The following is a 12,211-nucleotide window of genomic DNA, read 5'->3' on the forward strand; positions in this document are numbered from 1 at the left end:
TGGAGAGGACCAGATCTCCTCGGAAGGGGCTTCTGACTTTGCGATGACATCGACATCCATTGAATCCCAGCTCGGTACTGGCCGTGCGGGACACGAGGCATGGGCGGCTGGGTTTGTAGACTCTGTCTTTGAAGCCGAGACGTCTGCGGCAGGATCACACACAGCCCGGACGAACATCAGTAACATTAAATTTAGTGCCCTACCGTGGATGCAGCAGTGTTCTATGTTGACGTCTATGCAACAGTTCCGCAGGCGACTTGCTGTCTCGTCGCTGGAAACGTTATGAGAACAGCAAAATGATCAGAACTTCCTCCTGTGTGTGGAAGGCACATAACTTGCTCATTTGCTTAAATGTTCTCACAAAGCGCTCAACTTCGCCATTACACTGCGGGCCGAATGGTGCACTTGTTACATGTTGAACGCTTTCGGTTACAAAATTGCTTCAAGGCGGCCGATGTAAACTTTGGTCCATTATCTGGGACTATCACTTCAGGGAAACCTTCCACGCAGAAAACTGACTTTCGAGTTTTGGTATTATTTGCCGTTGTTGATTGCACTGGGACTACAAACGGAAATTTGCTAGAAGCGTCCACAAGAATTAGCCAACTGGTGTTGCGGACCAAACGAATCATTACGTAGTTTCTGCCAATGGGTGCTGGACTTGAACCATTCGAATAATCTTTGAAGTGGAGCAGCCTGGTGCTATGCACATACCTGACAATGAGAGGTCAATTGTTCAGTCTGCGAGTTCATCCCGTCCCATGTACAGTGGAGTCAGGCTAGTTGCTTTGTACACACTATCCCCTAATGGCCTTCATCTACATCTACATGGTACTCCGCTAACCACCTAATGGTGTGTGGTGGTGCGTACTTTCGGTACCACTGTCTGATCCCTCCAACCCCGTTCCACTCGCGAATAGTGCGTGGGAAGAATGATTGTCGGAAAGCCTCTGTATTGGCTCTAAATTCTCGAATTTTCTGCTCGTGGTAAATACGCGGGATGTATGTGGGGGGAGGTAATATGTTGTCTGACTCCTCCTGAAAAGTGTTGTCCCGAAATTTCATTAGTAAACCTCTCCGTGATGCACAACGCCTCTCTTGTAACGTCTGCCAGTGGGAGTTTGCTTAGCATCTCTCTCGCCAGCTAAAGGATCCGGTGACGAAACGCGCCGCTCTTCGTTGGATCTTTTCTATCTCCTCTATCAGTCCTACCTGATAGGGATCTCAGATAAATGAACAGTGCTCAAGAATCAGGAGAACAAGGGCCTTATAAGCCACTTGTTTCGTGGATGACTTACATTTCCTTTAGATTCTGGTGTCTGCTTTTCCCACTATCTGTTTTACATGGTCATTCCACTTAAGGTCGCTCTGGACAGTTACACCTAGATATTTTACGGGATACGCTGTATCCAATTATTTGTCATCAATAGTGTAGTTGTACAGTAGTACATTTCTTTTGCTATGTATGCGCAATATGTTGCAAGAGAAGGAGGACTTCCTTCTGGAGAGACTGTGGAACTATCACACGTGACTGATCACTGAGTGAAGCAGAATGGAACCCTGCTGTAGAGACAAGCCATGCCGAAGCGCAAGTATCAGTGACCCACTAGATTTCTAACAGCTTCGGCATTGTGTGGCTAACTAGTGGCCGGCCGGGGTGGCCGAGTGGTTCTACGCGCTACAGTCTGGTACCGCGCGACCGCTACGGTCGCAGGTTCGAATCCTGCCTCGGGCATGAATGTGTGTGATGTCCTTTGGGGTTAGGTTTAAGTAGTTCTAAGTTCTAGGGGACTGATGACCTCAGAGGTTAAGCCCATAGTGCTCAGAGCCATTTGAACCATTTTTGCTAACTAATGCCGCTGTACTCCAGCAGAAACTATAAACTGGGATCCGCAGCCGTCGCCTGGGCAGTCCGACGATGACTGGTGGGAAAACCATAGAGTTTCACGGGCCTGCGCATCTATATGGGATCAAAGAGTCTTCACATGCATCGAACGCCGTAACGTTGCCAGCAGGTAAACGAGAGGGGGAGCCTGCATTGTGATGTTTGTACATAATTTCATATTAGTAATTTGCCAAAATTAAAGCCCAGTGTTGCACCCTCTGCGCTGTGCGTGGCAGGACTGGCATGGATGGGCCCAACAATGATCTAAGTGGCTTGTGGTCTGTCAAGAAGTAAAACTTCCTTCCCTGAAGATACTGGTGGAATTTTGTCATACGGTAGATAACGGCAAGAGAGTCCTTTTCAAATTAAGAATAATTGTACTGAGCCTTGGACATGAGCTTGGATGCAAAAGCAGTCGGTCTTTCCATGGATCCAAATCTGTGCTAAAGCACTGCACCAGTTCTGTTTGAGGAAGCGTCGATAGCTAGCACTACTGGCTTAGCGGGATCAAAATGTGTGAAACAACTCTCACTCATTAAAGCTTTCTTCAGTTTCTGAAAAGCAGTTTGACACTCTCAGGACAATACAAAAGGAAAATTTTTCTTGATAAATCTGTGTAATTGAGCAGCAATTTGCCCTGTATTCGGAATGAAGCGAGTTACGTGAGTTTTCCTAGTACTGCTTGAAAATCACTTACGTTGTGAGGTGCTAGGAGGTCACGAATTGCAGTTAAATGTGAGTGCGAAGGGTGGATGCCGTGAGCGTTGATTACATAGCTCAAGTGTTATACTTGTCTTTCTTGCACTTAAGAACAGCAACAGAGTGAACTTGAAATAATCTTCTCAGACTAGAGAGATGTTCTTCGGGAATAAGACCCATAAGCATAATATTATCCAAATAAATCGAGCACGAAGGCACTGTACCAGTCAGCTATTTAAGATAATGCTGAAAAGCTGCAGACGCTGAAGGACTGCCGAATGGCAAACGTAAAAACTATGTGGGTGTCAATGACAAAAAATTTCTGAGACTTCTCATCCACTCCGGCCGCCCAAGCCTTATAAATCAGCCTGTGTAAGTTTGATGTGGTTGCCTACGTAATCGGAAAAACTTATAAGGAGCTGCAGCCACGTCCATTTGTTGATGAAAGTATTTCACTAATACCGCGATCAAGATCTCATAGTCAGGGCTGGCGGTGGAAAAATATTTACATGTGAGCCAGTAAACTGCGATGTCTACTGTTGATAAAAAATGCGATTTTCTGTCCATACCTTGAATATGGTGTGCAGCGAAGTGGGCTCATTCAAAATCGTCATTCTGTTGTGTCGAATGACAGGAGCTGTGGTGAGCAGACAGGGGTGCTCGTTGCGGCGCTGCTTGGAGTGCCTCAAGTGCCGCCGAGAGCGTAGTTTGGAACTGCGGTAATTGCGTCATTCCTGTTACGAGTTGTTGGATTTGCAGGGCCTGAAACTGAATTCCTTGACTTCTGGACGGTCACTACGGTATAATGGCCCCGATTCAATACACAAACGATAGTAATAGAAACACAGTATAAACACTGGGCTGTAAAAAGTGTCTGAGTTAGAACTTACATACGAGAACATGCAAAAACATCCACAAGCGGAAACGAAAACCAGAAATCTGCAGATCTAAATGATTCTGAAACACAGAAAGTCAATATAGAAGCAATGCGTTGGGCAAGCACGAAGTATGTCCAAGAATCTGAAACAAGCACACACTATCTTCGTTGTCGTTGTATTGCTGTCCCAGCAAGATACGAATACACAAGAAATCGCCAAACGAAGGATCAGCCTCGGCGCCAATGTTGTATCCTGTAGCGATGCCTGGGTTCTAAAAGCTAAAGCAGACAATGAGAAACACAACAATAGTTATGCCAAAAGTGTTCACTTAAATCAAGGAGACCCTGAGAACAAATGCAGTCGGGTCTAGAGTGTAGTTCAGAGCGTCCTGTTCCATAATCGAGTCCATTATACACTGACGTGACAAAAGTCGTGGGATATCTCCTAATGTTGCGCCGGACCTCTTTTCCCCGGCATGGTGCAGTAACTAGACGTAGAATGGGCTCAACAAGTCGATGGAAGTCCGCTGCAGAAGGAACCATGCTGCCACAATAGCCGTCCATAATTGCCGGTGCAGGCTGTCGTGTACGGAATGACCTCTCGATTATGTCCCATAAACGTTCGATGGGACTCATGTCGGACGATCCGGGTGGTCAAATCATGCGTTCAAATTGTCGAGAATGTTCTTCAAACCAGTCGTGAACGGTTGTGGCCCGATGACATATCATCGTTGTTTGGGAACATGAAGCCGGCCGGAGTGGCCGTGCGGTTCTGGGCGCTACAGTCTGGTACCGAGCGACCGCTACGGTCGCAGGTTCGAATCCTGCCTCGGGCATGGATGTGTGTGATGTCTTTAGGTTAGTTAGGTTTAATTAGTTCTAAGTTCTAGGCGACTAATGACCTCAGAAGTTGAGTCGCATAGTGCTCAGAGCCATTTGGGAACATGAAACCCATGAATGGCTGCAAATGGTCTTCAAATAACAGAACATAACCAATTCCAGTCAATAATCGGTTCAGCAGGACCAGAGGACACTGTCCACTCCATGTAAGCCGGCCAGTGTGGCCGACCGGTTCTAGGCGCTTCAGTCTGGAACCGCGCGAACGCTACGGTCGCAGGTTCGAATCCTGCCTCGGGCATGGATGTGTGTGATGTCCTTAGGTTAGTTAGGTTTAAGTAGTTCTAAGTTCTAGGGGACTGATGACCACAGATGTTAAGTCCCATAGTGCTCAGAGCCATTTGAACCATTTCCTTCCGCACGCACACTCCCAGATATTTTACAGAAGTAACTGCTACCACTGTTTGTTCCGCTATCATATAGACATACAATAAAGGATCCTTCTTTCTATGTATTCGCAATAAAGTACATTTGTCTATGTTAATGGTCAGTTGCCACTCCCTGCACCAAGTGCCTATCCGCTGCAGATCTTCCTTCATTTCGCTGCAATTTTCTAATGCTGCAACTTCTCTGTATACAACAGCATCATCCGCGAAAAGCCGCATGGAACTTCCGACACTATCTACTAGGTCATTTATATATATATATTGTGAAAAGCAATGGTCCCATAACACTCCCCTGTGGCACGCCAGAGGTTACTTTAACGTCTGTAGACGTCACTCCATTGAGAACAACATGCTGTGTTATGTTTGCTAAAAACTCTTCAATCCAGCCACACAGCTTGTCTGATATTCCGTAGGCTCTTACTTTGTTTATCAGGCGACAGTGCGGAGCTGTACCGAACGACTTCCGGAATTCAAGGAAAATAGCATCTGCCTGGGAGCCTGTATCTAATATTTTCTGGGTCTCATGAACAAATAAAGCGAGTTGGGTCTCACACGATCGCTGTTTCCGGAATCCATGTTGACTCCTACAGAGTAGATTCTGGGTTTCCAGAAACGACATGATACGCCCTTTTATGCCTTATGTACGCGATACTACCGCCATTCGTATATGTGCATGTCGCTATCCCATGACGTCGTCGTCAGAGGCGCCTTGTCACGGTTCGCGCGGCTCCCACCATCGGAGGTTCGAGTCCTCCCTCGGGCGTGGGTGTGTGTGTTGTTCATAGCGTAACTTAGTTTAAGTTAGATTAAATAGTGTGTAAGCCTAGGGACCGATGACCTCAGCGGTTTGGTCCCATAGGAAGTTACCACAAATTTCCAATTTCCCTGACTTGCCACCTCAGTGTACTGAAGTCACTGATAGAGACTGTGTACTCTCAAGCGTTATTCACGATACCGAAGAGGGGGAAGGTAGCCTGCGGTGACTTCTTACCGATTTCCATAGCAGCACTGCCTGTGCCAGCTGAGAGGTGCGAGTCAACAGGGCGGTTGTCGGCTGGCGGCCGCATTTGCTGTGGAGCAGCCTCTGGCGGCGGTGCTGTGAATGTCTGCTGTCAGCCTATGAATTATGAACTGACACGCCAGCGTGGTGTCTGTGATGGACAACACCACACAAATAATCATACGGGTTAGCGTTTGGTCCCAATATGCTATCGTATGATTATCATAAATTTATTTTAAAAAATGCCTATCTTGCATCAGTGACATGTAAAGGTCCACAATGGATTGTGAACATTTTCAGTTGTGGGAATTAATAACAGTTAGTGGACTGTAGTTTACTACTCTGATTTAAGAAATTAGAAAATTCGTTTCTCAGTTATGTGTTCAAATGGCTCTGAGCACTATGGGACTTAACATCTGTGGTCATCAGTCCCCTAGAACTTAGAACTACTTAAACCTAACTAACCTAAGGACATCACACACATCCATGCCCGAGGCAGGATTCGAACCTGCGACCATAGCAGTCACGCGGTTCCAGACTGTAGCGCCTAGAACCGCACGGCCACCCAGGCCGGCGATAATAGTGTCTTTTATTTCACAAAGATTACGACGTGTCATAAAGTCATGCTAATACTGATAAAGATACAGGCTAACGGCTTTTGTCTCATTCTTCTATAGAATTCTCATTGTCAGCACCTTTGGGATCCACCGAAAGTCCGTCTCCTCATTCAGGTGTGTTCAAGGTGACAGAAACTTGAAGTACTAGCTACCGTCGATAGTTGTCTGCCCGTCGCGTAATTCACAGAGCTCCATCTTGTAAGAAATGTCAAGTAATGTATCTCAACTGCAAAATCACAAGTCGTATTGTCTCTATTCATTGACACTACGATGAGATGTAGAAAAGCAGTCGTGAAGAGCTTGTAGAGCAGTGAGGAAAAATAAGAATGTGGATCAGTTAATAAGTCAGTTCATGACGTCCACACCGTGTCATACAAAAAAACACTCATCACGCATAACGTCGATATTACTGGCTGTGATGCTCGTAAAGGACTGTTTTCCCACCACGTTTTATGGTTGAATAAAACGGACTTTTCTGTGAAATGGATTTTGTGTAAAATTCGTTTTCTGTTGATTCCTAACTTGGCTCCACTTTACATCTTATTTTTGTTTCCTGTACTGTGCAGTAGTCGCACATTTTGAGTCGACAGTATGTTGGAAGCAATGCGTCTCCTTGTATGTTATGCAACGATAATAGACAGTAGAGCGTTGCGGTTCAGCATAACAAAAAGACGAGGAATCACGATACACCGACTGTAGAACATTGACGTTTACTTAACCTAACTATGATAACATCACACTGAACAAATGTTTTTAGCTTACCTGAGGTACATAAGAAGTTATTCGAAACGTCCGGTTTGTCATACGAGGAAACTGAGTTTGGTTCTGTGTATGATAAGCACAGTTCCTATAACGGACAAGCACAAAGTACCTAAATCGTAATTAGTTGCTACAGTCGTTTCGTAGTAGCAACGGAGGAAGCTTTATCTAGGTATATTCCTCATGAAAATTTTTCTTTTTTAGCCGCTGTGAATGCATTACGATTCAGAATTAGTATTGTTGCACATATATTATTCCTTTATATAACTGTACTGATTTAATATTTTTGTTACATAGTGAAGTGCAATACAATTTCACAGAAATTTACAGATACGCCTATGAATGCATAGTTCAGTTGTCTGATTAAATATTTTACGGGGCAAAAAATGTGTCGTTTATTGATTTCAGGACACACGGTTCTGTTAGCTGCTTTTACTATTGCCGCAGTTTTTATATTGTGCTGTTAATTATTTCAGCTGTGCTTTGTGAATGTACAATTCTGTAAGTTCTACATATTTAATGTAGGATCGATAGGTACTGAGCACAGCAGCTGATGTACAAACTTGTCGTTATTTTTCTGTAGCATGAGTCATTTTCTGAATCGTTGATACGCGGTGACCTCTTACAGGGATCTAGGGAACCATCTTTTGACTGATGTGTCCCTCCCAGTCAGATCTGGTGGGCAAATACAAAGTCTTTTTAGTTATTTTCTAAATATGTGTCGTCCCTGATTGGGAAGCGGTATAGTATAGGTTCCTAATTGGTGTCCTGTGTTGCGTATGTGTGACTGTCGCTGATCTTGTATCTCTGATTCATGTGAAAATACTTAAGAGTTCGGAGCGCATGATGAGGAATTTTGGTAGTTTTTCCTATGCAGAATAAGGAACATTCGTGAAACGTTATTTCATAGATGTAGGGCTATATACAAAATCCAGCATTCCATCTGAAAGCTGCAAGTTTGTTTATTTGCTTGCTTGCTTGCTTGCGTGTGTGGTGTGTGTGTGTGTGTGTGTGTGTGTGTGTGTGTTTGCGTTTGTATGTGGGTGGGTGGGAGTGGTCTAGAGGCGGCTTCATCTAGAGATTTCACTGGAAGATGAACTACAGAGATGCACATAACTGACATACTGTCATTAAAAATGAGTAACGTAATAAAGAATTGCACTTTATGCTATTCTATACGTTGACTGCTAGTGAGAAAAATCCATCCTTTTCTACTTACGAGCAAAGACTCTGTTAATGATGGATTTATTGAAACCTACGATACAGCATGACAAACCTTTTTCGATTGAGAGCACTTCGAAGGATTAAGAAAGAGATCGTTCAGCCTCAGATGTTTACGTCTGTGTATTACAGTCTACATCTAGATAAATACCCCGCAAGCCACCGCACAGTTCATGACGGAAGGTACATCGTACCAGTATAATCAGTTTCCTTTCTTATTTGCGACCATTTAAACACACTTTGTTGATTCGACACATTGGGTCTGGAACTTGCGTTCACGATCGGATTTGAAGTAATGTCTTTGGCTCGAAACTAACTGCATAGAGAGCGATCGCGAACCGGTGTAAAACTACTCACTTCTTTAATGGTTCAAATGGCTCTGAGCACTATGCAACTTAACTTCTGAGGTCATCAGTCGCCTACAACATATAACTAATTAAACCTAACTAACCTAAGGACATCACACACATCCATGCCCGAGGCAGGATTCGAACCTGCGACCGTAGCGGCCGCTCGGTTCCAGACTGTAGCGCCTAGAACCGCACGGCCACTCCGGTCGGCTCACTTCTTAAAATTAAAGTTTTTAAATATTATTTGCAGAGCTTGTTAACTGCAGAATTAAATGAATATAAGTAGGTGGAGTCATTATATTTGATTAAACTAGGCAACACTATAGTTTATAATTTCAAATAAAAGCGTTTATTTGATAAAAAAAACACAGATTATTTTTCACCGAAAACCCGTTGAGATAGCAACGCAAGCTGGTAGCAGCTGTACGAGTACACAGTGCTTCACTAAATCCTACTAAATGAAGAACAAAGTTTATTTCCCACATCTGTTACTCCTTTTTTCACGACTGCTGAAGAAAAATTGTAGACTTCACAGCACAAAATGTTTCGCAAAACATTTAAGTTCCACCCTGCCTTCCCTCGCAAAACTTGTGACTTTCGACTATGCGGCTGTCTACCGCCCGGAAACGAAGAAAGACCAACTTGTCTGTACTGTGTCTCCAGAAGAAGTCCTCACTCCAACATCTCCCAGCCCGAAGTGTTCACTCCACTGCCTCCCAAGACGAAGTGTCCTTTTTCCGGCTCAAAAAATTACTCTCGGACTCTTCCACCCCACGTGTTTCACCGCTGCCACAGCTATCTAGCTTATCATTAGCTGTTGCTTTTACTGCCTCAGTTTCAACTTCGCCGTCACTAACCACGTATGTTAACATAAAATTTACCATTTTCCGCCCTGTTCTCGACTTAAATAAATTACGTCTTAAATAAAACACGCTAAAATGCAGGTTAATTTGATGTTATACAATTTATAAGTATTCAGTTATTTCGCATGTAATTTTAAACTAAAGTTTTCAACACCGCTGAGTTAGTCTTTTCGTAAATAGCAAATTAAACCACAAGAAACTACAGACATAAATTACTACTTAAGTAGAATGTATGTTACCACTGATCATTTTCTTAACTTGGAACAATTCTTAGAGACTTATCTCAGAATTCTGCACGTGTGTTACTTCTACGTAATGGATGTTGGATAAAGGTAATGTGATTCCCAATTTTGCACGCCGTGGTGTGTCTTCATATGTTATTCTGTGTAAGTGAGCGGAATTTCCACCGCGCAATTAGTAGCCTGGAATCTCAAGATTGTTTTATGTACGCTTTTTCATCAAATCTATCAGGACACCTATTAGCGGACATTAATATGACCGATGTAACTCTGCAGGGGACGCTTTCAATGAGGTATCTGAACGTCTCTGGAGGAATGTCAGCCCATTCTTCCGCACGAACAGAATACAGCGAAGGTGGTAATGATGGACGCTGGAGCCTGTACCGAAGCCGTCGTTCTAACTGAACGCTAGGGTGTTCCACTGGCTTGAGATCTGGACTATGGGCAGCCTATTCCATTTCGGGAATGTCATTGCCTCACATGTGGTGCTTTATGACAGTGTTCTTCGTCGTCCTGACACAAACAGTCAGTCATCGTCTCCGAACTGTTCTTTTACTGTATGCGGTAAACAATGCTATAAAATATCCTTCCACATTTAGCGTTTTCTTAACCACAATAATGTAATCATTTCCTAACAACAAAAATACCCCGAATTGTAACACCACCTCCTCCACACTTCACTATTGGCACTGGACAGGTGACGTTCTCCCGGTATTCGCCAAGCTCAGACCCTCTCGTCAGATTTACGTGGTTTATAGTGAGATTCACAGCTGCAAATCACTCGTTTCCAGTCATCCACTGTCCAGTGGCGTCGTCGTACTTGACACCACCTCAAGCGTAGCATAACATTGACTACTGAAATGTGTTGGTTATACATACTTCATATCTAAAATTAGATAGTTTTATTATTGTACCGTTGGTGGTTTACGCGTACTGAGGTGATATTCATCGTTTAAACAGGAGAGGCAGTAATTTTATAGGCATCCTCCACACTTTGCAAACGTCGCATTTTTACAAATACGTAGCTGTTATGAAGTTTCTATAGAAAAACTGACTTGGTTTCTGTTCATAAAAGGTTCGCTGTCGTCGTACAGTTTGGCAGTAAACCGCGCATAATGCATCATTTCGTCAGATTTTGGCAAGGATAGCTGGTGATGTACAATGGGATGCCAGTTTACCCGGGGTGTGACTTCTACTCTCGGGATGTCACCTCTTTTGTCTCTCGATGAGATAAGAGCAGCTTCGAAGTTGTTTTTTTTTCGACAAATTTTTTACCTGACGATAAAAACAGACAGAGCAGGGCTGCTAATAGCCGTGGGCTCCTCGAAGGTCAAACTGAAACTAATGGAATACGAATTCCTCTACCCTTTAATTAAAATTCCTCCCTGCAAAGTTATTTGTAGAATCTGTGTGGACGCTATATGTAAAACCTCTTCCTGGGAATTAATTTTCCATCGCAAATTTTCCTTTTCCTTTCATACCTTTTATGAAAATAATAATACATACAATATGCTGAGCATTATTTCGGTTTATTTGCAGTGAAGGTAACGCAAGAAATTAAAAGTTTCGGCACAAGGACTCGATCCCATGATTCTCGTATTACAATCCTGCACTCCTTCCGGTGCACCAACCTCCGCCTGGCTGCGTAAGTGGCTCGTGCCTCGCTCGTCCAATGTCAAAAATGCTACTTTTTCTAAACGCTTGGGCACCTGGAACTCCTACTTCTGTCGGATTCCTTTCTGGCCAAGCCCTGCATGTACCATAAATGTGGACGAAATCAATAATGACGAGTAGGCAGTGCTGAGCCGTCCACGGGGGCACTTCCCTATTGCCAGTCACACATGCGCGGATAATGTTTTCTAAGCCTTCTCTACATGGAAACCACTTTTTCCATTGTATTGTATTGAACAGGGGACCTAGAAACGACGGAGAGGATCCGTCCCCGGCGTAGCCCTCAGTGGTACCCAACCCTACAACAGGCTACAGCAGTCCACTCACCCCACCGCCATCTCACACCGAACCCAGGGTTATTGCGTGGTTCTGCCCCCAGTGGACCCCAGGGAACGTCTCACACCAGACGAGTGTAACCCCAATGTTTGCTCGGTAGAGTAATTATGGTGTACGCGTACGTGGAGACAGTGAAGCGCAGCAATCGCCGATATAGTGAAACTGAGGCGGAATAAGGGGAACCAGCCCAACGCCACATCTAAAAGCTCTCCATCCTACTCACTTCCTACTCCCGCCTCGGAGTACCACTGTCCACCACTTCTACAGCAACCTCCAAACCTCCCCACGCCTCCCCATTGCTGACAAACCCTGTCTCGCCGACCTACTACACTTAACCCACCCACCAAAACTCCCTCCCACCACCACGCAGAACCCATAACGTAAACAGGCCGAGGCAGATGGTAAACCGCC

General features: G+C 44.4%; 1 protein-coding gene across 1 annotated transcript in view; it reads left to right on the forward strand.

Annotated features, from left to right (window-relative positions):
* Positions 1–12,211, forward strand: part of LOC124555947 (GTPase-activating Rap/Ran-GAP domain-like protein 3) — a 694,419-nt gene that overhangs the window by 447,082 nt on the left and 235,126 nt on the right. The window lies entirely within an intron of this gene.

This window comes from Schistocerca americana, chromosome X (genome assembly GCF_021461395.2).
Source record: "Schistocerca americana isolate TAMUIC-IGC-003095 chromosome X, iqSchAmer2.1, whole genome shotgun sequence".
NCBI lineage: Eukaryota > Metazoa > Arthropoda > Insecta > Orthoptera > Acrididae > Schistocerca > Schistocerca americana.